The 23841-nt window shown below is 38.1% G+C and overlaps 1 protein-coding gene across 1 annotated transcript in view; it reads left to right on the plus strand.

Annotated features, from left to right (window-relative positions):
- The first annotated feature begins 2096 nt into the window (after positions 1–2096).
- SEMA6D (semaphorin 6D) overlaps positions 2097–23841 on the plus strand; it is a 129481-nt gene continuing 107736 nt past the window's right edge. Inside the window, exon 1 of the mRNA XM_039723522.1 lies at positions 2097–2180. The gene's annotated coding sequence lies outside the window, so the exon portion shown is untranslated. The remainder of the gene's footprint in view (positions 2181–23841) is intronic.

Genomic DNA, 23841 nt, shown 5'->3' on the forward strand with positions numbered 1-23841 from the left:
GTTTACTGACCATTATTCTCAGGTGACTCTCCCTTTTTTTCAGCAGCTCATTTGTCCTTTCTCCACTCGGTGTCAATTTCCTCCTCAACTCTTGTTTTCAAGGCAGCACCTTTGTGCTTTCTCTGGAACACTTCAGATGCTTCTGCAAAGCTGGCTCTTCAAATTTCTCCTCAAAATGTGCCTTTACCAGGTTCCCTGAAGAAAGTCCTGCCTGTCATAATGGCTATTATCTTCTCTTTTTCTCCTCTTACTTCATACTGACCTATTGCCATTTGTCCTCAGTCCACTATACAAATTCTGAGGAGTGTTTCCACTGTGCATTTAGCAAGGGCTGATGCTGTGGAGTCCTGCTCCACGGGTAGGACTCAGAGGTGCTGTGGAGGGAGCAGTAAAGGCCAGGAGCAGTTGAAGTCATGGCTATATCCCTGCAGAATGGGCCTGGCACACTATTCTAACAGTTAATATTTTTTGGCAAAAATACAGATATGGAAACTATGTCCATGTCCAGATGTGCATGCAGAGAGCTGCCAAAACAGAGTAATATGCATGTAACGTGTGCTGTTTTCATATGTATGAAGAGATGCAAATCCTTACCTTGAAAAAAGTGAAATGCTGAATAAACTCTGGGATCAGCAGCTATGGTGCTGGGGTGCTTAACCAGCTAAGTCATTGCCTCCAGCACCCTTTCATTGCAATCTCCCTCCAAAGATATTAAAAATACAGAAACCTTGGCCAGGTTGTGGCCAATCTAATTTATAAAACATTTTCTGGATATTAAAAGCTAGGGCAATGCACTTTTAGCTTTTAAATTGTGTTAAATATACTGTAAACTCCCTAAAAGAATCTTTCGTTGAAGATTATTGTATGAAGATTTGAAGATTAAAGTGTCCAGATTAAATATTAATGTGAAGTGCACTGGGATATTGTTTGATGAATAAGGAGCTATATAGTATATTTATACACTTTTCAAAACTGCCTAGGAGAATTAGACACCCAGTTCCCTACATGTCTTTGAAAATCTCACTAAGGAATTTGTTATTACATAGTGAAAATGGTAATATTTTCATTGGGAGCTTGAGTCAAAGAGGAAAGGAGAGATGTGGTGATCTCTGTATTCATCTAGGGCTTGATGATGGCTCTTTACAGTTATTTTTTATTTTGAATTTGTTCTGTCATTGTAGAGACAACTTGGACTTGAGTGTTACAAGATCATGAAACTGGTCTGATCCAAGAACATTGCACCACCTGCATATTTCTTGTTATCAATCCCATTTCTTCTTTGCTCTCACTTCAAGATAGTTTTCATGTTCTCCTAAACAGAAGTAATTTAAACCATGTATAACATAACCATACAAACATTAATGAAACAAATGTATACATGTACATATCTGTATTTACAGTAACATATGCAAATTTATGCAAAAATAATTATGTTACACATGTAATTTTTTTTAAATAATCCTTTTGCTGGAATTTTCTCCATCTATTTTTTTTGTCAAGAAACAGAAATACTTTAATTAAAGAAACCTTCCACATATGGTAGAAATTACAAGTTTTCTTGTTCCTGAAGTGCTGCAATACAAATAAGCTGTTAAATGCCAACTCTGAATGTTATTTTTCAGATGTTAAGAGAGATAGTCCTGTGCTAAAACTATTAGGAGGCAAATTTATTTGAACTTCAAAACCCCTTTGATCTGAAAGGAAAATGAACTGCATATGAGTTGTACGCTTCGTTAATTTAGGGTTGGCCAATTTTGTGCATTTTTGTTTGTTTGCTTTTTTCCGGGAGGCGTCCTTCTATTGAAGTTTATCAAAACTAATACTGCAATACAATGTTATTTTTTTTCCTGGTAAAATATGTTGGATTGCTTTCATGAAAGGACAGTTTTTCTACGGAAAGTACCCTCTGAGAATCAGCATTCAGGTTCCCAGGCACTTGAAAAGCCAGTGTGCAGGTGTGTTGCATTCAGAGCTATTGTAATGGTCTTATCATTAAACCTGCAGGAGGCATTTATAAAATAAGGCTTTCATGGGTACTGGCTAAGTGTGATTAAAAATAATCATCTGTCTGATGAATATTTTCCTCTGACTTTTGGCAGGATAACCCATCTGAAGTTGTGCCAGAGTTTACAGGAACACTGATGCCAGCAATTTAAGGATCTTCACATTCAGTCTCAGTGGTAAGTTCTAAAGATGCCATAGAATTCCATGTTAGAAATTTATTCCTATGGAATATTCTATTCCATGTTAGAATATTACTGGTGTCTGTCATGTTACACTAAAATTGAATCTGTGTGAAAAATGAAGCACTTCCCCTTGACCAATACAACAATAGAGAGATAATAAGAACATATATTGATCTGTGAGAGATTGAGCTCAGGAGCTCAGGACACAAGTTCTGAGCAATTTTCCTCAGACTAAAATCAAAAGGGCTTTTTTATTGTCCTCTCTACTAATGTAACTGCTCTCAGAAGGTTTGACATTGTATTTTGGAGAATGTAACCATTGGGCAGACTCCAAAGAGAAAGTAAAATGCACAAAAAGGAAATCCAGTGGCTTCTTCTTGCTGAAAACAAAGCAATAAGTTGTAAAATTACAAATTGTTTTTCTCTTCTAATGCACTCTTTGTTGTAATTAGTCTGATTCATCAAACCTTGAGTCAGATTTTCAAATACTGCTGTGGAGAAATTCGTAGGGAGACATAATCTGTCTGCATCTTGAAGCACAGAAATCCTGCTGCAGAGATGGTTCCCCAGGTTTTGTAAAAGAAGGGAAAGGGAGGGTAGCTGCATCTTGCTGTACTTTTGTGTCATTTGAAATACACCTTCTACAGTAGCTGGGTAGAGTGCAATAATTCTTTAGCTGGAACTCCTGTTGGTGCCTAAGTGCTCAGCTTTTTCAGGAAGAAATGCCTAATTTTACAATATATTATTTGTGATGATATTGTTGGTCAAAATGATTCTCCCTGTTATGCCATATACCTCATGGAGTGTTTTGGGCCCTGGCGAGGCAGGAGCTGTGGGAAGTCACCCCACTCCATGTGACACTCCTGCACACAGCAGCCACTCAGGGCCACTGCTGGAGGCAGGGCTGGCCAGCCCTTGGACTCACCTTGGCCAGTCATGCTCATGCTGCTTTTAGGTCACTGTAATACAGATGTCAAGTGCCATCACTTCCAAGTCTTTACAGTTACAGGCTATTGAAGTATATATTTTTTTGAATTAGATTACATTGCAAAAGCAAGAACTTTTCTGACATGGAAACATTCCTCTGGCATTATCATTAACCAAATACTTCAATAAAATCACTGCTTCAGTTTAAAGATGAATTCAACAACAATAGCATTCCTATTCAGTCATGCTCTATTCATATAAAAATGAGCATAATGCTGTGTTATCATGAATCCTCAAGACAGATTACATTTCATTATTGCTGGGTGACTTTTATAATGTGGGAATGTGATTCTAATAAAGGACAGTATCTCCCTCAGAGCATACTGTTCTAGCAATGTTCTTTATTAGGAATAAAAGAATACAGCATTCATATCATGTTTCTTGATCACATAACCAGTGTGCAGAACAACAAATTATCAAGGCAGTTTTCTAAGGAAACAAGATGATCCTAACAACACTACTCTTAACTTTTCAAATTGTTATTTGTCATTACTAAAATCTATAAGTGACTTGGAGAGTCAATGCTGTTCTGACAGACAGAATTCATGAAAGCCAGAAGTGACTGGACTGAACTACTAGATCTTTTTCCCCTGAAAAAAAGCAAGACAGTAATGACCTATCAAAGGAAAATAAGAGAGCTCCATTTGTTGTCTCTTAGCTGAGGCAAATGAAAATCCATTATAAGTCATCTGAATCCCAGCCCTGTGACAAAACTCCCATTCACTTCAGCAAGAGCCACTCGAGTAATGGGCATTTAAGGACTAAGAACTGTAACTGGGTTAGATAAAGTCCTCTGGGATCTAGGAGAAAAATTTGGCAGACTAGAAAGACATAGAAGGAGAGAGAATGAGAAACTTGCATATTCATGTTATCAGTAAATACATAGCATATGCCTCAGAAGGAGGAATGACCTTCAGGGCATACAGATGACCAGCTCGCTTGTTGAACTCTCATGGAGTTTAAAAATAGTTCAATATTCTGTGCAATTAAAGGAAAGTGTGTATATGGACGTCTGTTAAATGAGAAAAAATAGTGTTCCTTCTTCCTGCCTTTCTTTATTTGACCATCCCTTCACACTTCATTTCAGCCTTTATATGGGTTTTGTGTTCATAGTTTATTATATTTTCTTGAGGCAAGAAAGATTTTCAATCAGAAGTTGATGAATGTCCATATTAAATTGGATCCCTTTTTTAATTAAGTTCATCTAAATTTAATTTTGCAATTTTACTTCAGTAAACTCATCTGACTCCAGATGTTGAATGTGATTTTTCTATTCCTTCTCTCACATAATTTTACCTGTAAACGATTTATGACTTAGAGAGGCATTTCTGAACACTTTTGAGTGTTTTTAGTATGTGTTTCGTGATTGGCTGGTACATATGACCAATTAGTATCCAAAAATGCTACTCTCCACCTAGGCTTCTTTCAATAGAGTGTTACTTTTATTACTTGAATTTTTTACAAATAATCAGCATTTTAAAAAGCATTACCAATGCATTTTAAATGATAAAGGGATATTGAATTCTACAAATATTTCAAAAATGAAAGAGTAGTCTTCAGAAGCTACAGAATTCCATAAGAAAAAAAAGTAAAAATTACTCACTTTGATTGAAGGAAATTCTAAACAATGGGGGGGGGTGGGGACCCTTTTCTCTCATTACAACTGTAGTGGTAAATTGTTTGGAGCTTGTTATTTGGACTTTGTAAGCATGGGAAACATATACTGAAGTGCCTATTGGTCTTAAAGATTTAAGATTTACTGATTTTTTAAGATTTACTCATTTCACTAACAAGAGCTAAGGCATTGCAGATTTAACTGTCACTGCATACTTTTCATAATCTGTCATGGCTTCTGGATCAGTGTGAATAGCTCTAATTTTAAGAATTGCCCAGAATCTGCTCCTTAAATCTGGACATATCTAATGACTTTGTATGTGACACATACAAGGCATTGTATCATGAAGGCTCTGCTTCTCATCAAAGAAACAAATACCCCACTTAAATTTTCAGATAATACTAAAAAGAGAATAGTTCAGTTGTAAAGAAAAGGTTGGTTGTATTCTTTTTTTTCCCCTTAAAAATGAAATAATTTTCCTTGAGATTTTTTCTGGTGTTAGCTTCTTGATATATTAATTTGAAATATTTATCCATGCAGCCAGCAAATCCAGTTCTGAACATTTGTGCCAGTTCGAGGCTCATGGGATGCAAACTGCTGGGGGTGTGATTGGCAATGTGCTGCTCCAGGTTTGTTTGGAGACTTCTTCAGAACAAGTGGAGTTCCCAGAACCAAGCAGCAGCTATGCTAATATGAATCAACTTCTCTGGTTTCTCCTTTCATATTCCTCCAAGCCTCCATAACAGTACTTGGCACTGACTACAGGATTTGAGGAGGTGTTGTTATTGCTGTAGTCCGTGTGTCAGGGAAGGGAAGGGGTGAGTGACCAGCTGGGAGATGTCAGTGGCAAGTCTGTAGAGCTGGGTCTCTAATGATTTTCCATAGGAGTGGGGGAAGTCAGTTGCTCAGTCAGAGCAAGACCATAAACCTTGGAAATTTGGCTCTTCTTTTGTACTCAGATCGTGTCTTTCTGGTGAAAAAAAATGACCTTCTAGTGAAAATCTCACTTCTGTGAGTGTTAGATTTCAGCATCTTTCTCATAATGCATTTTACTACCTTTATATTAATTCATCTATGTTTTCTAAAAGGACTTTTCTCCATTCATCAATAGCAGGTGCAATTTGCTTGTTTTTCTAGCAACAGAAAGAAACATAACAATCCTCCTTTGGGTGAAATGCTTCTGAACTTGAGAGGCTTCATGTGTGAGTCTGGATGGGACCCAAAGAAGGAACCACTTAGAAATTACAAAATGACACATTTTATGTTATTGTTAAATTGTCGAGATTTTCTGTAGATTTGCTGAGATTGTAACCATACAGGCTGTTTTCAAAGCCACTACAGAAGGGGATGTTAAACCTCCATGGTCTTAAGAATTCCTAATGACTGCCTGCCAATACGGCTGAATCCCGCAGGGTAATGGGGGGAATGCCTACCATGTAAATATAAAGGGAGTTATTTAGGAGACCCAGTGAGCTGTGAATTATTGCCTAGGTTGTCACAAAAAAAAAAAAGGAAAATGAGTTGTGAAGAGGAAAGAACGTGTACTGAGTTCTGAACAGCTTTGTAAGACTTTTTCTGAGATAGATGGGGGAACTTATATGCACTCTGCAAAAAGAGATATCTGTTCTGTCAGATTGCAGATGCATCAGCCACGCAGATTACTGTGAAAAACCCATTAAAGAAACAAAACTGGGTTATTTTTATGCCTGAAAAATGCATGAATCAGAAGAAAATAATATTAGTTCAATAGTTGAATTTAAGGTCTTTGTGGATTTGGTTTCTGGTGAAGTCAAGGAGAATGTTTCCAGTGCATTTAGAAGGACCTCGCCTGGGCCCTTGGAGATTAAAGAGCAAAGAGCTGGATTCATGGCAGAGGTAGTAGGGACCTTCCAAGCCTGGCTGTGTTGTGCATCATTAGCACCAAATAATTGAAATTATAAATTTAGAAATACTTCTAAAAAATATCACTTAATGTGCTGAAGCTCATAATCTGTATCCCAAATGGACAGTCTGAAAATCAACACTGTATTGTATAATATTACATTATACTATTACATATATGCAAATATTTAATTTTTTAGTGGGAAGAATTTAATCTGAATTTTGAAACTCATCTTCCTGTTCACTTCAGGCACTTAGTCACAAATGAGGCAAAAAACTCTAGGGTAGTAAGATCTAAACAGGACATTGTATTTACTGGATGAAACTCATACAATCTTTGGGGGGTTTTTGTTCTATTATATTGTAACAGAAACTTAATTGCTCTCAACATTGTATCTGCTTAAATGGAGCCTGTGGGTTTATAAGTATGGTGACAGAAACCATGTGAAATTAAAAGAAACTTACGTCAGGTGTGTTAAGTTTTTAAAGCTACTTCCTTTAAGTAGATCTGGCTAGGAATAATTTTTTGGTTTTCAAAATTCAAACTTTATTTTTTTTAAATCCCACTTTCAGTAGAATAAATAAAATTTTATACAAAAAAAGACTGAATAAAAGGGGAAGGCTAAGACCACAGAATGCTAAGGAAAGGGTATTTCTCAAGGAGTTGATCCTTTTCAAGAGAAAGAGGTTTGATATTTTATTACTGAAAATGAACAGGTGAAATTAACAGAAAAAGTAAATTTTTTTTATCTACATTTGAAGGTGGAGTAGAATTCTTCAGATCTCTCAGTAATTGTTAAGAGCTTTCCTTTCTGAGCTGAGTGGTTCTAAATTAAATTATTTGTTTTTCAATATGAATAAGATTTTCTTATCAGTTAGCTTACATATAATCAACTTCAACACAGTTTTAGAATGAGATGAACCATGTCAGTGTATTTCCCAAGATGAGGAATGAATACCTGATGAACTTCATCCTTCCAAGATAAAAAATAATGCATTAGTTTAGCATTTATTCCTGGTGATTCTGTTAAGTGTGTGGGTTCTTGTTACATATTGACCAAATTATGTATAAACATACTGACATTCTTGTAAGTCCATTAGTAGCGAAATAGCCCCAAATATCTTAAAGATTTTTTCCAATTGAGATTTTATCAACAGTACTGTTTGAGAACATCAAAATGTAATTAAAGGCAACAAATTAGACCAGCCAGAAAAGATTTGGTTTTGAACAAAAGCAATGGTTTTGGAGCGTGAAGTATGCAGATCTATTTGAACCATTGCTTTATTTTTCCTAGGTTTCGCCTGGCAAAGGTAAATGTGAAATTGTGGTCTGAAAGTAAACCCAGGCCCCAGGGAGGAGGGAGAGATTTATGGTAGCAAGACAACGTGTGGTAGCGCAGAGGATTTGGCATTGAGCTGAGTTCCATTTCCTCCAAATAGACTGTGAGATGACAGCCCAGACTCCGTGAGAGATCTTGGAAGGGTCTGTAGGCAACTGTTTGGGTGCCTTCCCTGAAGTGAGGGTTATTCCTTTCCTGTTAAAAGAAATATGAAATGGGGTGTTTGGAAAAGAGTACAATATAAAGGCAGGTCACTCAGAATCTTACATGACACTGGTGCTTTGTGACTGTATGTTACAGGTGGGATCACTTCAGAAACAATTCCCCCTTTTTACCAAGGTCTGAGCTAATGGCTTATTGGATTTCCATATTATGGGGTGATGGGATGATACTGTATTCCATAAAAATGGAATCATTCTTCATTCATGAGAATTAATAGTACACAGTACAATCAAATCATTAATAAGTTTCTTTATTTTCTTTCTTACTAAATGTTCATAGTTAAAGTGCAAACAATAAGTAGTACTTTAAAACAAACAAACAAAAACCCCCAAAGAAGCAAACAAAAAAAACCCCCACAAAAACCCTACTGGTCCTTCAATTGTATCTGTTACATGCTAGTGCAGAATTACTAATGAGAACATGTTTAGGTATAAATAAATCTTTTATCCTCATTATAACTCCACTGTGTTCCTACAGTGAAGTCATCCACACAGAGCTGATTATGGGTTGAAAGCCTCAATAGTCTCTTTTATTTATAATAAATATTGCATACTAATGTTAACAATGTCATTGTGCAGTGTCTCAATAGAGGATTATGACTTCATGTAATGTTAGCTTGATGTCTCTCCTCTCCTGTAATGGAGTCAATTTTCCTTACAGAGGAGATGAGAATCACTTATTCACAAATCTTGTAACAAATATTCTATGTACGTACTGTGTTAACCCAATATTAAGGTGGCACAATGAAGCTCAAAGACAGGAAGCACAGAGTTGAAGTTCAGTGCTTAATCTTAATTTACCCCTGTTGTGTGCACTGATATGCACTTTAAAGTTAGAAGTCTCTATTTCCCCCCAGATATTTGAAATGTGAATTACTGTATTTTTAGGTGTAATTCCACAAATAGATGTGTGGAATATTCCTGAACTGTGTGTGACTGTAAATAACAGAATCACAAACCTGATTTTGTGGCACACAGCTCATGCAAAGAGAGGATGGGATCTATTTATATTAATGAGCAAAAAGTAAGGCAATCTTCCATCAGCTAGCAGAGACAAACAGCACGTTGGGGAATAGGGACCCATCTCAGGCAGCACTCAGGCACATGCTCAACCTCAATTATGGCATCAACAGGACTTCAGAAAAATCTTAAACACTGTGGAGAAAAAGGAACTTATGCATTGGCATTAAGACTCATATTTATATAATAAAGCAAAATATTGAGTAAATGATGGCACAGTCCTTTGATGCATGTATAGAGATATCGTGTAATATTAACATAATACAATTGGATGCTTAGCTCCTGAATGCCTTCAAAATAATTTATCTGAATGCTCGTGAGGGAAGCTCAGGCTAAGATGAAAAGCATAAATCCACCTAACAGCTAACAAATAATTCACATTAGCTGAGGACATGTGCAGAATGCAGGATTTTATGATAACTAGAGGTCAGAATATTACAGCTCTTGTGAAAATAACAGCTCATATTAGTGCAAGTCTGCAATAGAAACAATAAAATTAAACAAGAGTTAGTCTAAAACAGAATTCAAGTGGAAACAAAATCCTTTTTAGTGGAATAGGATACCTCTGGTAGGAAACAATTTCAAAACCAATTCTATCATCCCAGTTTTTCACAACTGTACAAAAAACACGTCACGTTGCATAGACCAGTGCAAGTACTGAAAATACAGAGGTATTTCATGAAGAGAAAAGAATGTTTGATATTTGAGAGACTTATTTCTCACTTAAACTAAACTCATATCTGTATTTTCATTAGAATATCACTTCTAACTGCAGTATAATCCTGCCTGGTTTGTCTGGAGATCTTGCAACATGTTGATATTTTTATTTGTGTTACAAATATGTTTTTCAAGAGCTATTATTTCAATTATTTATTTTAGGAAGTGCTGCTAGATTGTCTTCTTTCTGCCAGTATAAATTGGGAGGTATTTCACCTTCCATGTCAGAAGTCAACTTCACATTTGCACCACTGTGTCTATAAAGGATTAAGCATTCACACTCTAGCCTGTTTTCTAAGTTTAACTGCATGCTCATAACTTTAAATTTTTTTTAAATTTTTGTATTAGTGTGTACTCATTAGGAATAATTTTAAACTGGAGAATTGTGTGAATCATGGTGGAATGGACAAAAGATGCAATATGTACATGATACCCTGTGGCTGGAAGAGATGATGGGCTCGTGTGTGTACAAAGGAATTTGGTTATCTGATATTTTGCCTGTAGTCAGTGAAGTGACAGGAGCACAGGACTGAAATGAGTGTGAAAGGAGGGGAGCAGTGAACAGATGTAGTTCCAGCTCACTGACAAGGGAACATTTCAGGGGAGGTGTGCAATGCTTTTGGTGCTCTGGTAGCACAGATGTGTTTACTGGTGGAATTCATTACCTCTGTGGTGTTAGCTCAGCTAAAAAAGGGACTTTTTAAAATTAACTCCAAAAAGACAGGCCTTTGATTTTGTGCAGGGCTCTCTGTAGAATCCATGGAGTCCTAAGCGTTTCTATTACCTCTGATTCGATTTTGTGTCCCTTTACTTGAGTGAGGACTGTTCAGCTGCTCAGTCAGTCCTGGTGTGTGATCTTCAGGACTCTGCCCCCACTGCAGGAGGGCTCAGGCAAAACAGCCTTGGAGTTTTGGTATGGGGTAAGTAACCAGGCAAATGAGAGGCTCAGCTGCTTTCACAACATAAAAAATTCCAGAGGGATTTTCCTCCAAACTTTACAAATACCTGCTGAATCATGTAACAGCCCAGCACAAAAGCTGCAGGTTTTGAGAATTTAAAAATGAGTGAAAATGGGGATTCTTGCTGAGATCATATTTCCAGTTTATGGGATGCATTTCTAACTGGACCTCTGCCCCTTATAACAAAGAGGGAACAAAAGCTCCCTCTCAGTGAGGGAATCCCCATTTCTGCAGGTTCCCTCTGGCCATGTTGGTAGACGTGCATGGAGGAGACTCCATGAAAAGGCCCAGGGCTCTGGCCACTGCTGGAGCCACTGAAGGATGGTCATTCCTTCCCCTCTCCCACCCAGGAGTGATGCTGGGCACACACTGCAGCCTCTGCAGTGAGAGCCACACATCAAAGGAGTCCTTGTAAACCGATAATTGACTTCATGTTCAATTATATGCCCAAAAATTGCCTGATAATTGATGTTCCGAAAACACCACCCCAAAAAACTAGTTCAAATTTTGCTCTCACTATACTCATTACAAAAATCTCCCAAAAAACTGTCTCTTGAATAAATAAGCCTCTACGTACATGAATAAAGGAGCAATATTTAGATTCCAGCTCAATGTGTAGGAGAAATTTGGCAAATCTAATGTTTTCAAATCAATTTGGTATGTGTTATGAGAATAATGCCAGTGGAAAGGTTGCTTTTTAATTTTTCTTTAAAAATGTAAAGGAGAAAGAAGAAAGTTGCCTTTGATAAACAGAAAAACAGTGCTTTAAATAGCTAGAGCAGTGATAAGGCAAAGAGCTTCTAAATAAATGAAGCGTGAAAGGGTTTTTTTTAAAACTCCAAATGAAAGTTGTGTATTCATCAGAACAGCTTTAAATTTTGTGAAACAGGACAGCAATATCTTTTATAGTTTTGAGTAAGGAAGCAGAGTCTTGCCATATTAGAATATGTACAACATCTCTGCAAAGAAGACAAATATCAATATCTAAAGCACTTTCACCTTGACTATAGAAATTCTATAAGAAAGAAGTAATTTTGATATTTGCCAAAATAAAAGGACACTCGAATCTGGAGTTTGACAGAACTGTTCTGTTGGCTGGGAAGTTTGCCTTTCAGTTGTGTTTGATGTGATATTCAGTTCATTTTGCCAAAATATTTTCTGCCAAGTTTTGCTATTAAATCTTTATATTGCAGAGATTTTTGTCAACAGACACACAAGGATTGGGGGAAACAATGGGGGAGTTCTCTTGTACATACAAACCACCATGCAAGCTCCAGCCATTTCTATAATTATTACCCTGCTTTCAGAATAGTGTAGGTAAAATATCAAATCTGTCTCTCCCTCTGATCTCTATTCATATGTGTCTTGTAAAACCTATTAGAAGAAACAGATAATTAAAACAGAAACTGCCATGTATTTGCTGCAGCTGCTGGTGTATAGAGTCCTTTGAAGTTTGCTTTAAGCAATTATATCTGAGCACTTCTTTCGGAAACCTAAGAAATAACTTAGAAATTTCTAAGATATTTTTGTTTTATGACTCTTTCAGTTCTTTGTAAGTACTATATAACATTATAATGAGAGATTAAATGTTAATTCATGTAGTCTTTGAAAAACAAATTTTAAAAGGAAAAAGTATTTCCATAGAAAAAAGTTGTGTCCTGCCTTTTCCCCTGTAGCCTCCAGCATGTCCAAAACAGTGACTTTTTAAAATAGTATTTTAATTGGTGTTTGTGGTTTCATTTTGCTATTTGATTTGCATTGTAAATGTGGGCACCTATTAAATGGTAAATATATATATATTGGATCTCTTCAAAGGTAAATATATATCGCAGAGGTGTGGTTCAGTGTTTTTGTTATTACTGTGCACTCAGGAGTGTAATCACAGATTAGCCTTGTAATGGGAGCTCCTCATAGTTGTAGCCATTTGGCAAGTGATCCCTTCCCATACTAGAGAGCAGAAGTAAGGGCAAAGCTGCACATGGGTTGTACTGAGTAATGTTTAGCAGATTTTCCTGTGGTATTACTGAAACTCTAGCTTATAATTCTTAAAGCAAGATCTACGCTCCATCACCAAAAGCAGTGAGGTGTGGTAGTCAGTTGTGGTTGGGATGTGGGAGAGAAAATCTGTGGCCCAATCCAAGATAAGAAATAGATCATAGCCTGACAGGAGGGCAGCTCTTGCTACCTAATGAAGCTACAGTTCCTAATGAGCTTGTCCTCCTGAACCATTGAGGATAATGGATCTATGCAATTCTGGAGTGCTTTCCCCATTTCACAGAGCCCAGGCCCAACTGGGAGGCACTATGACATTTAAGGATGACTGCCATTTTCCATTGCTGACACTTCAGTTAAAATGATTTGTCCTTGTGTTTCTTATTTTCCATAGTAATCACTGCCATAACTCTGTGTCCAGTGGCATTTGACTGTGAAAGTGACACCCACACCAGGGAATATGTCTGGGAAAGGAGCAGACAACATGGCAACTGTTGCTAAAGTAGCATCATCCCTGGTGGGTCTCAAGCACTCTACCCCAAACATGCAGCATGGACCAAAAATTCAACTTGCTCAGGCCCTGCAGCTCACCAGGCTACTGCAGGTGTGGATTTGGAATAAGGTGTTAGTAGTGGTCTATCTTCCTTAACACCTGTCTGATCAGGAGTGCCAGGTGGGATCTCAGGTATCCTTTGGGACCTGGTGGGAGGGTACAACAGCACTTGCTGCTGTTCATTGCCTTTCTTTGGGTAGGCTGATGGCTCCTTGATACAATTGGCCTGGCAGCACAGCACAAAAATCACAGTATGGCTGCCACAGGTCTTACAGGAGCTGCTCTTTGGATGTAAGAGATTTAATCTGCCAGCACCCAAAAATATTAGTTTTCCCCACTACTCACTTTGGCTGCTGCTGTTCCTGCTGTGACTATAACCAACACCAAAACCTGACAGAACCTGCCAGCTCACCATGCAGCACAGAGGAGGCCAGGCAAGGAGTAATCCCAGTAGGACGTTGTTTAAGAAATTTCTGTGCCACTTGTGCAGCTCCCTGGATATGACAGAAAAGACTTAACAGTGACTGTTCCAAATAAAGATACAATTCCATTTCATGTTATTTTAAGGAAGATGGTGAGACTACCTTAAACTTTTGGAGTGTCTCTAAAAGAGTAGAAATAACATCTCTCTGAGTTGTTATAAGCCTTTTTAAATTTGTATTAATCGCACAGATTTCTGTAACAAACAAAAAAAATTCCTTCTAGCAGAGAAACTTCTGTTGCAAGTACTCAAAAATAGATCTGTGCACTGAAATTTCCAAACTAGAAATTTTATTTCCATCACACTTTTTTCTTTCTTTTTCTCTCAGAGGAAGCTTAATAATTAGACTCTGTGCTAACCTGTAAGGGCAGGCATGGTGTGGGCAGGTGGCTCTTCCAGCTCCAGGAGATGGAGCTGAAGAGCAGCAGGATGAAGGAAAACACCGTGACTCATCAGCCCACCCACAGACAGGAGTGGTGCCTTGTGTGAGCCCGGGGGCTTGAGTTTAAATTTAAAGTGTTTCTTCTGAGGGAGCTACCCATGGAACCCCGCATCCTAGCTCGCTTTGTTGTGCACAGAACCACTGCTTGTGTGGCCCATGGTAAAGAACAGAACCTATGTAATTTTAAAAGAAAAATGCAGTTCAGTTTATTACCCAGTCCAACTAGCAGCTGTTTTGGGGACAGACAAGGACAGACATAAGGAGGATTATATTGAAAATATGGTCAGTTTTACCCAGGGACACTTTCTTTCCAGGAACATGATGTGGTCTTCAAACACTTGCTTTAGTCCAGCTGCAGAGAATCCTGCAGGAGTACAGAGATTTCATGTAGCCAAGGTTTCTTCACCTGTCACTCATGGAGAAGGAGACATTTGTGAATTTAAATCCCTGGATTCAAGTCTTAAGAAGCCCAAACAATCCAGGAGTGACTGGGTCTTGCACCCTTGTGAGTTCCCAGAAATCAAGGCTTGAGTCTATCACCAGGAGCTCTTACTGTTATTTTCATTTTTGCCTGTATTGTAACATCCAGATGTCCAGCAGATACAGTAGTGCCATGCTGGCATTGATAGGTGAGGAATATTTTTCTGAACAGAAGTGGAAACAGCTGCTCTGTAATGGTTCTGAGTTACCTTGAAACATGAGCAGAGAAAATGCAATGTGTCTCTTGCCTACAAAGTCCCTCTGAGGCCTTAAGTTTCAATCAAAAGGTTTTACTCTCCAAAAATTACTCCTCACTTAAAAGGAGGAAGGATGCCCTTTGCTGCTTTTGCCTAGAGCCCAATATCTTCTGACATTCCATGGCAGCTGTAGCAATGCTGTTCTTAATGCAAAGAACATCTGGGCTGCCTGCAATTCTGGGAGAGAAGTGTCAAAAGTGTCATAGACATCCTTGAGCAAAGAAGGATCTTCACTTTTATTACACAGAAGTGTCAAAAACAGCATTATTGAACATCAGGTTGCAATTTGGCAAGCAGAATGTAAGTCTGAATAGATGTGACAAAACCCCTTCTAGGAAATTGCTACTTAGTGTTATTTTTTCATCATTTAAAATTAGCATTTAAAGGAAAAGCACAAATGGGAAGCCTCTAGGTAACCCTGACAGTGACAGATCCCAGCATTCTTTTTTTTGTGCTTACTTCACAACCTCATTGCTGTCCATTGAGTGACTGAGATTGATTAGATCATTGTCATCATCAGTGAAATGCACTGCATTGATCCAGCCTCACTCACAAAGCCAGCTCATGTGACACAGCTAATTTGACATAATTGAAAGTTCCAGCTCCAGAAGGTCACCGAGCTGGACTCAGGACACTAGTTATCATTTTATCCTTGGAACAGGGTCAACTCTCCTGAGAAAATACTATGGCTTTTTGTCACACTCTTAATTGTTTCTCCATGGTTGGTATAGGACAAACCCCGGCTTTCATACTTTGATTGAATTTTTATGGTGGACAGAAGATAATTATCGCCTCTTAATGCTAAATATTTTTTTTAAGTCTGATTGAGCTCTTTGTTTCTTAGTCAAGTACAATTCTACTAAGAACAGCTTTAGATAAGGACAAAAAATGTCTTTAGATGGGGATGGCAGTGTGAGACACATCACGAAGTACTTAGCTTCCAAAGGAAATTATGGCACTGGTTTAAAGTTTGTTGGAACAGTGTTGAGCTGTGTTCCTCTCTTTCTTACCACATCCCTCTTTCCCACCTTCCCCTCTTTCCCATTTTCTGCCGTTCTCTTCTGAAATTTGAGTGCTGCAGTCGAGATGATGGGTTGAACCACGTTTGAGTAAACCCAAAGGTCGGGCACAGTCAGAGAACAGAGGAGTTGCAGAAGGACCTGCAGACAGGCATCGAGCCTGGCTTGCCAGCTTCTGAGCACTGCCAAGTGTGCAGCACAACTCCTCTGAACAGGGCCCACGTTCCTGGGGAAAGGTTGTGCCTTCAGGCAAATGGCCATCAGGACACTTGCTTCATGCTTTAAGATGCACACCAAAACTCCACACCACTTTCAAAGATGTATGCTTTATGTAAGCAGTGCAGGAGGAAAATGCTTGTGTAAAAATTCTTTCTCTTAAAGAGAAACACTGAATGTTTGGAAAAAATTGTTTCTTTTTACTCAACAGAATTCAGTGGGCAAAGCTAGGAATTTAAGTAGGTCTTACAATCTGTGTCATTGCTTTGTTGGCCTTTTGCTCAGAATCAAATTAGGAGCTTATCCTTTATTTCTTTCCTTGTATTTGCTGTTAAAAAGTTGGCATATCCCAATAGCTCCCATTGCTTCCCATTCCAAATGCAGGTCAAAATGCCAGCTTTCTAACAGTGAATGTCATCTATAATTTCTCATGGAAAAGAAAGTGCTTGATAACATATCTGCAATAGTTTCTTCTTGTTTTGTGTTATTCATATTTGAGTTTTATGTGCTCTCGGGCTTTGTTGGTTCCTCAGGTTTTTGGTAGTGTTTGTGTGGTGAATTGGGTTTTTGTAATGGAAGCTTGCCTTTGGTCATCTGTAAAGCAAGCAGAAGAGAGGTAGCAAGGTGCTAAAGTATTAATAAATAAAGGGAAAGACAGCTGTGGTACTGTTGTGGGACAGAGGCTTGGCACAACTTTTTTGTGATGAATTATTGTATCATAATTTCCGAGTTGGTCAAAGGTGATTTGTGGGGAGGGATTTTCACAAACTTAGCAACAAAGAATTAATACAAATTTGGCAGTACAACATGTTTGATGATGATTAACAGAACAGTGAGTTAAGATACCTGGTTTATAGAAAGACATATAGGAAGTAAATAAATCTTTATAGAATTTTTCTTTAAAATTCTTGTATTTTGACATATGCATAGAAACAGGACGTACGTCCATATTAATTACATAACTCTCCAAAAATACAGGTCTAATGCAGGCCAAAGGTAAATGACAAGCAATAATTGTTTTATCTTTTGTAAGTCTTTCAAAAGTTTCATCCTAGCAGCTTTTAAAATATAACTTGCAATCGACAAATCCCACTGGGCTGCTATTTATAGTATCCTAATTTTCAAAGAAAGCAAATCAGGCAACTGTTTTTAACATGAATAATATTGCTCCCAGCACTCTGTCTCCAGCCCACACATTGTGTTTTTTGGCATGATCATGGCAATTAAAAAAAATAAACAGCTCCTTTTAATTTTTTTTATAAAGCTAATGCTGACACAGCTGGCAGAGAAACTCAGTGAAAGGTAAACATTCTGCTCAAAATGTAATCTAACATATTGTTATGTTTAGTTGTTAAAATGTAATTTTCCTGAAAGACTATTTCTAAAGTAAGTTTTGGTTTTGGTTTTTTTAAATAGAATTTCTAGTATATTGAAATCTGATTACAAGAAAGATTATTAGTCTTTTAAAGCAATAGCACTTGTGACACTGATATTCAGTCAATGGCTTATTGAATTTTTAAAAATATTCTTAACAAAAATCAGGAACAAAAATTAGGTATGATGCTTTATCCTTCAGCAGAATATAATAGTCTGAGCTAGTAAAATCAATTTCTTTTAATAAAATTCTGTCAAAGCAGGAAGTTGAATAATAAATGCCTTCAACTATTTAAAGAGAAAAAAAATTCCAACAGAATTAAGAATAGTTTCTGATTTGCTTCAACAACAAAAGATTGTCTAGTTCCTTATAGTCTCATGCTCACAGTCTGATCTAATTTCTGTGAGCATGTATGAAGTGAGATCATGGAATGATAAATATTTCACTAGAGAAAACACATGAGCATGTTTCTTTTAGGCAAGGGATATAGGTAAGTAATTATCTGTCACACATGCCCAGAAGTTCTCAATGTACTTTTATTTTTAAAAATCATGACTTTGTGGATTGCTTATGATTAGGATGCTGTAGTTCAACATGTTCCTCCCTGTTGGAGGCCAGTGCAGAGGCAGCCCAGCAGAGCTGTGGGTGCACATGGGACTCACGTGCTCTGCAGGGCTCAGGAGGGTTCTGAGCAGGAGCGGGGTGGTGCCTGTGTGTTGCCAAACCACCTCTGGCCCAAAGTGTGACCCTGTGCTCTTGGGACAGCCCTGTGGGAGGGGTGCATAAGCAAACAAGTGCAGGAAGCACCCAGGGTAAGTGCTGGGGAATCTCAAGGGTTTCCTGTGGCTGCACAGCAGCTCAGCACTTACTGAAACTCCTGGTTTGCTCCCAAGCCATCGGAGAGGCCGCCATTATCTGGTGTTCCAGCTTGCCTTCTATTGTTTTTAAAAGGATTTTTTTTTGCAGATCCACCTTTTCCTCTCACTGATTACCAGTATATCTTTGGTATTAGGATCTTCTAACTCCCAGTTGTTTCTCCTTCTCAGACTGAAGGGTAAAATGAGCAGGTGTGCTGCAAAAGAGGTATCTGCCTTTTATAATCTGTAAATTGCCTTCTGGGTACAAAGCTGGAGTATATGGATTTAAACTTATAAGAGCAACTGAACAGTCATTTGTAATGTGTATAACATGAGGTGAAGAGAAGCATTTAAAGTTTAGAGCGACCTTCAGTAGAGAAGAAAATTGTCTGGTGGCTGCTATTGTTGATCTTGGAATGTGTTTCAGATGTTAGGTGTGGACTTTATATCACCCTCGGGGCACTTAATAACAACTAAACGAGCATTAACTGCTGAAGTCAGTGGAGTTTTATCAGTGTGAATCCAGGGGCATTGTTGTCTTTGTCTTGTCACAAAATAAGTTCAAAATAATGGTGCAGAAAAAGGAGTGGAAGTGAAGCATTCTCAGGTGTGATTCTCCAGTTATTCCACCCTGTTACACATTTGTGAACTAAACTTGACCTGTCTGATTAGGAAAAGTGTAATGCAAAAGATTTCAATTAAATAGAACATTCTTTCTAGTGAAAATACAATTAAAAGAGGAAGAGAACTTTTACAGGATGGTGCTAATCCTGGAATTTTTGTCTAGCTAGGCTTTCAGCAACCTGTGCATTCTCTATTCATGGAGATCATCCTACCTGGTTTATTTTCATAAAAATAACAAAAGCCCAGGAATATGATACTTTTGTTTCATAGGAAGACTCAGTTGCCCTGATCTGATTCTCATAAAAGAAATTTCAGTGCCACCTAAACTGTTAGAGTATGGGTATCTGGGAGCATCCCACATCAGGTTTTCTATTGATTCCTAATCTGAGTAGATATGCCCCACACAGCTGTCCCAGTGTTGATGCTGGTGCATTTGAGAAGAGTTCTTACTGAGTTTCAGAGCAAGCTCTTTGCCCAATGCAAAACCCAAACGTGGGAATGAAGTGAACTGTGGTGTATGAATCCAATATACAACAGACCTTCCAGGAGCAGAACCCTGCAAGTTTGATGTACCCCTGTCTGCTGGTGACAGCACCTTTGGCCAGGCTTTCAGAGCCATGGATACCTGTTTGTCTGCTCTCTGCTGATGTTCTTAGCTCACAACAGGCCTGCAACAGGGAAAGGTCATCTCTGCTGGGTATAGTCCTGTGAGCAGATCAGCAGCTCTGCTCCTCCCTGATACTTCCAGTGAGCAGGCTGCAGCTCCCTGCAGGCTGCCCATGATGGACAGCAGGCTGTGCTTTTCAGGTGTAGCCCAAAACCAATGGGAAAGGAAATCTTATGCAATGAAAAAGAAAAAATAAATAATATACAGCAGTACGATGATTATGGACTCCGTATCAGACCCATATGAAATGAAGTTGTTGATGTTAAGCACAAAAATATCTGAGATAATTTTACATCCATTCAAAACAAAAGGAGAGGGGGGAAACAAAAAAGGAAAAAAGCAAGGGATCGATATTTGTTTAATAGAAAAAGACAGCATGTGTAGGGAGAAAGTTATAATTCTAGGGGTTTTTTAAGACTATTAAAAAGAATAACAATAAAAATAGAGAAAGCTGGAAAAAGCAATAAAATCTATAAACATTAATTCATGGCCAGTTTTTTTGAAGTATATAACATTTTTTTTCACAAATCCACTAACAGGATTCTAAATATGAGTGAGAATAGCAAATTGCTTTTTCCATCTCTTGGATCTATAGCTTCACCTCCACACTTGAATGAAAACATTAACCGTCAGGCAGATACTTATTTCTGTTGTTTATGCTCAGCCTCAGGAATTTTTCAGCTGAAATCAATAATTAAAATGTTTAATAGCCATGATAAGTGTTATAAATGCAACTTTGTATTACACATGCACACACACACATATATTTCCGTATATATATACTTTTTTATATATATATATAGGATAACTAAGATATTTATGGCTAGATTTTTTTAGCCAAGTAATAGAATTTCAGAGGAGAGTCAATGTTTTAACTTCGTATTTGCTCAGTATATGCTGTATTCACTGAGGATATTCAAACAGTGTGGTATCTTTTTATTTTCTTTCCGTGATAGAAAGCAATAATTTGTTCTTAAGAAAAACGGATTCACTGGGGTTTTATTTCAGGTGCTACAGAAAGCATGGGCTGTAGTGTACAAGTTTGTAAAAGATCATAGAAGAAATTTTTGCAGGAAGTGGAACTTCTGATGTAATGAGAATTTTGATGATTTTTCTCTTATTGGTAAAATATAACACAATACCTATCTGAGATTACCTATGTCATTTTAGATATGCATATGGAGCAAGATTTGGGTGCATATTTTAAAAGAGAGAGTGAGAGTTTGAGTCCATGTTTTGGATAGAAGAGGGATCATGGGCCCCTACACAGTTCTCTGCCACAGAGGGGCAAAGGTTCAATGGACCCCCACCTCTGTTCCTATTCTTCCCATGGCTCTCTGCCCAGGAGCAGTTCTATTGGGAAGGAATGAAAAGATGATTCTTAATTGTCAGGCTCTTGGCATTGTAACACTGAATAGAGTGAAGTAGGCATAAAGCTTTTGGAAGCTGGAACACCTGTATGTTTTGACATCCACAGAAATATTGATCTGATGGGATTTTATTTTTTTCGGCTTTCCCTTAACAATTCCATGATACCAATTACTTTTCCCTGTCGAAACAAAAAACAGTCTCCTGTTTTTCCTGATGAAACAAAAAGCAGTTTCCTCTTTTTGCTTCCTCTGAGTGTGTCTATCTGTGAAGTGGAGCTGCTCGTCCAGTTCTGAGGTGCTGGCCCAGGGTGCCACTGCTCCAGCTGCCTGCTGCTCTCCTTTGTGTCCAGCAGCAGTCTTTTAGTGAGAGTCAGTGAACTCTGCTGGGCTCTCCCTCCCAGCCACAGGACCTAATTCACACAGCAAAATAGTTCAAAATGCTGTCTTGCCCCCTTGCTCTTCTCCTTGCACCAATTGTTTTAGCACAGGGCTCTTTATCCTTACATGATCACTATTTTCACTCTATAGCTTTTCAAGTAAAGCGCCTTAGTTTAATGAACATACTAAAAACTCTTCTTCTCTAAATATCTCCTTCAAGAAATGTCTGCTGTGATACCATGAGAAGTCACACACAGGGACAGCAGGGGTTCTGTGATAGCCAAAATCAAAGATGGAGATTTTTGTTAAAACCTTTCAGTTTATTTTAGAATCATTAAACTGTGAAATAGCTATTTTGTTAGCTTGCAATTTTTTCTATATGTAACATTTATTCCCCTTCATCATTCCTTACATTTGCTCCTCATAGCTATTTGTTGCCTCTTGCTTCAGATGAAAGTGCAAGCTCTGAATAAGCCTCAAATCTTCTTGCTCACTGACCTAGCAGAGTAAAGCCAACACAACATTCCCATCCCTGCAAACAGTAATCAGCTCTCCCAAGGAAGGCATAGGTAAGCCCTGCCCTTCTCAGTGTGAACAGTCACCAGGCAAGGGTGTGGTTTGTGCTGCCATCCAACACATTCCTTAGGAGTCATATTCTGTGAAGTATACTTCATTCTGTGTTTCTTAGAATAAAGCAATTAGCCTATAAACCAAATTAATGTATCCACATTTTAAAGGGGAACTATTTATTTCAGTTTAAACACTGTGGGTTTTGTTTCCAAGAGTGGAGAAAATCAAGTCTAATAGGAAAGCCATTATTATGTATTTGATATAATAAACACTAGCAACAAATTTTTAAAGGCTCTCCAGAACTAGCAGCTATGTGCCCTCCATTTTGTTCTCATTTATGGCACTGATAGTACCAACAAAATCCTTACAGTTCTTCGAGTCTGCTTCCTCAGAGTTGTGATCAGAGCTGACCTTACCAGCTAAAGTTTCTGCTGTCAAGGAGCTCTTCCAAGTTTTGCAAAGGACTGAAGGACTGGAAGTTCATTGTACTTCTGCAGTCCAAGGCACTCTGTAGTTGTGGAGTAACAAGGTCAGAATTTTTGTGTGTTTTTTCTCTTAATTGCTGAAGCATTTATCCAGAATGAAGAAAAAATATTCATACTGTATGGAAACTGCAAGATGAGTGCAATTTTAGATACTTAGCCCCTCTTTTTTATGTCAGCTATGTCAGGGTTAATGTATCAAAGGGAAGTGCAAGGCTGGTAGACTCAGCTGTATTTCCAGAATACTGGATACACTGTATGCAGCCTGGCATATGAGCAAAAACATTGCGACAACAAAAGCAAAATTCTAACAATAATTAATAATTCTATGCTAAAGGACAAAGGCTGGTGTCTGGTGAAACTACAAGATAAGAAGGATATTGAGCTCCTGCTCTGCCAGATGGAGAGAAGATGGGTTTTGAATATGCTGTGGCTTTCCACACTTGGCTTGGAAAGTGCAATTCTGTGTGTGAAACAGCCAGCTTGCCTGTGCCTTCCCATGTCAGAGTCTCTTTTGACCCTGCTCAAAAAGGAAAGCATTTATTAAATGAGAAATAGAAGATAGGACCTCAAAAATATGGCCAAGTATATGTTAGTCTAAGTATATAATGAGTATGACAGAAACTCATCAGCATAAAATAAAAAGATCCTTTTTTGTTTTTTGGTCTCAGTACAGACCCTGGAAAAGGAAAGGTTAATCCTTAACATGGGTGCCTAGTTTTGTGATGCTGTGGTAGAAAGTAGCTTCTTCCATCCTAATTTCATCTAGGTTGGCCCACAGGGACCTCTGTGCCCATAGAGCTGGACTATTTCTTATCCAGTAAAGGGGAAGGTGTTCCGTGCAGGGCACTGGGACTTTTCATTACTACAGTAATACAAATAATCCATTATATGGAGTCTTTGAAAGAAAAATGTTTGACTGTATGGAGCAAGTAATGGTGTTTGATGTACCTCCAAAGGGGTAGTCAGCGGGTGAGTCTTGAAAAACTCAGCTGCTTTTCTCAGCAAGTTTCTGCCTTGTAAACTGTGCCTTTGTTTTTTGTCTGTGTGGGCTCTGATGCCTTCAATTTCCCTTTGATGTATGAATGAATCCAGTGCTTCACAACAAAACTCGAACTGGACCTAGAAAAGCACAGAGGGACAGAAGAAAGA

Source organism: Passer montanus, unplaced genomic scaffold (genome assembly GCF_014805655.1).
Source record: "Passer montanus isolate IOZ18808 unplaced genomic scaffold, ASM1480565v1 scaffold5, whole genome shotgun sequence".
Classification (NCBI taxonomy): domain Eukaryota; kingdom Metazoa; phylum Chordata; class Aves; order Passeriformes; family Passeridae; genus Passer; species Passer montanus.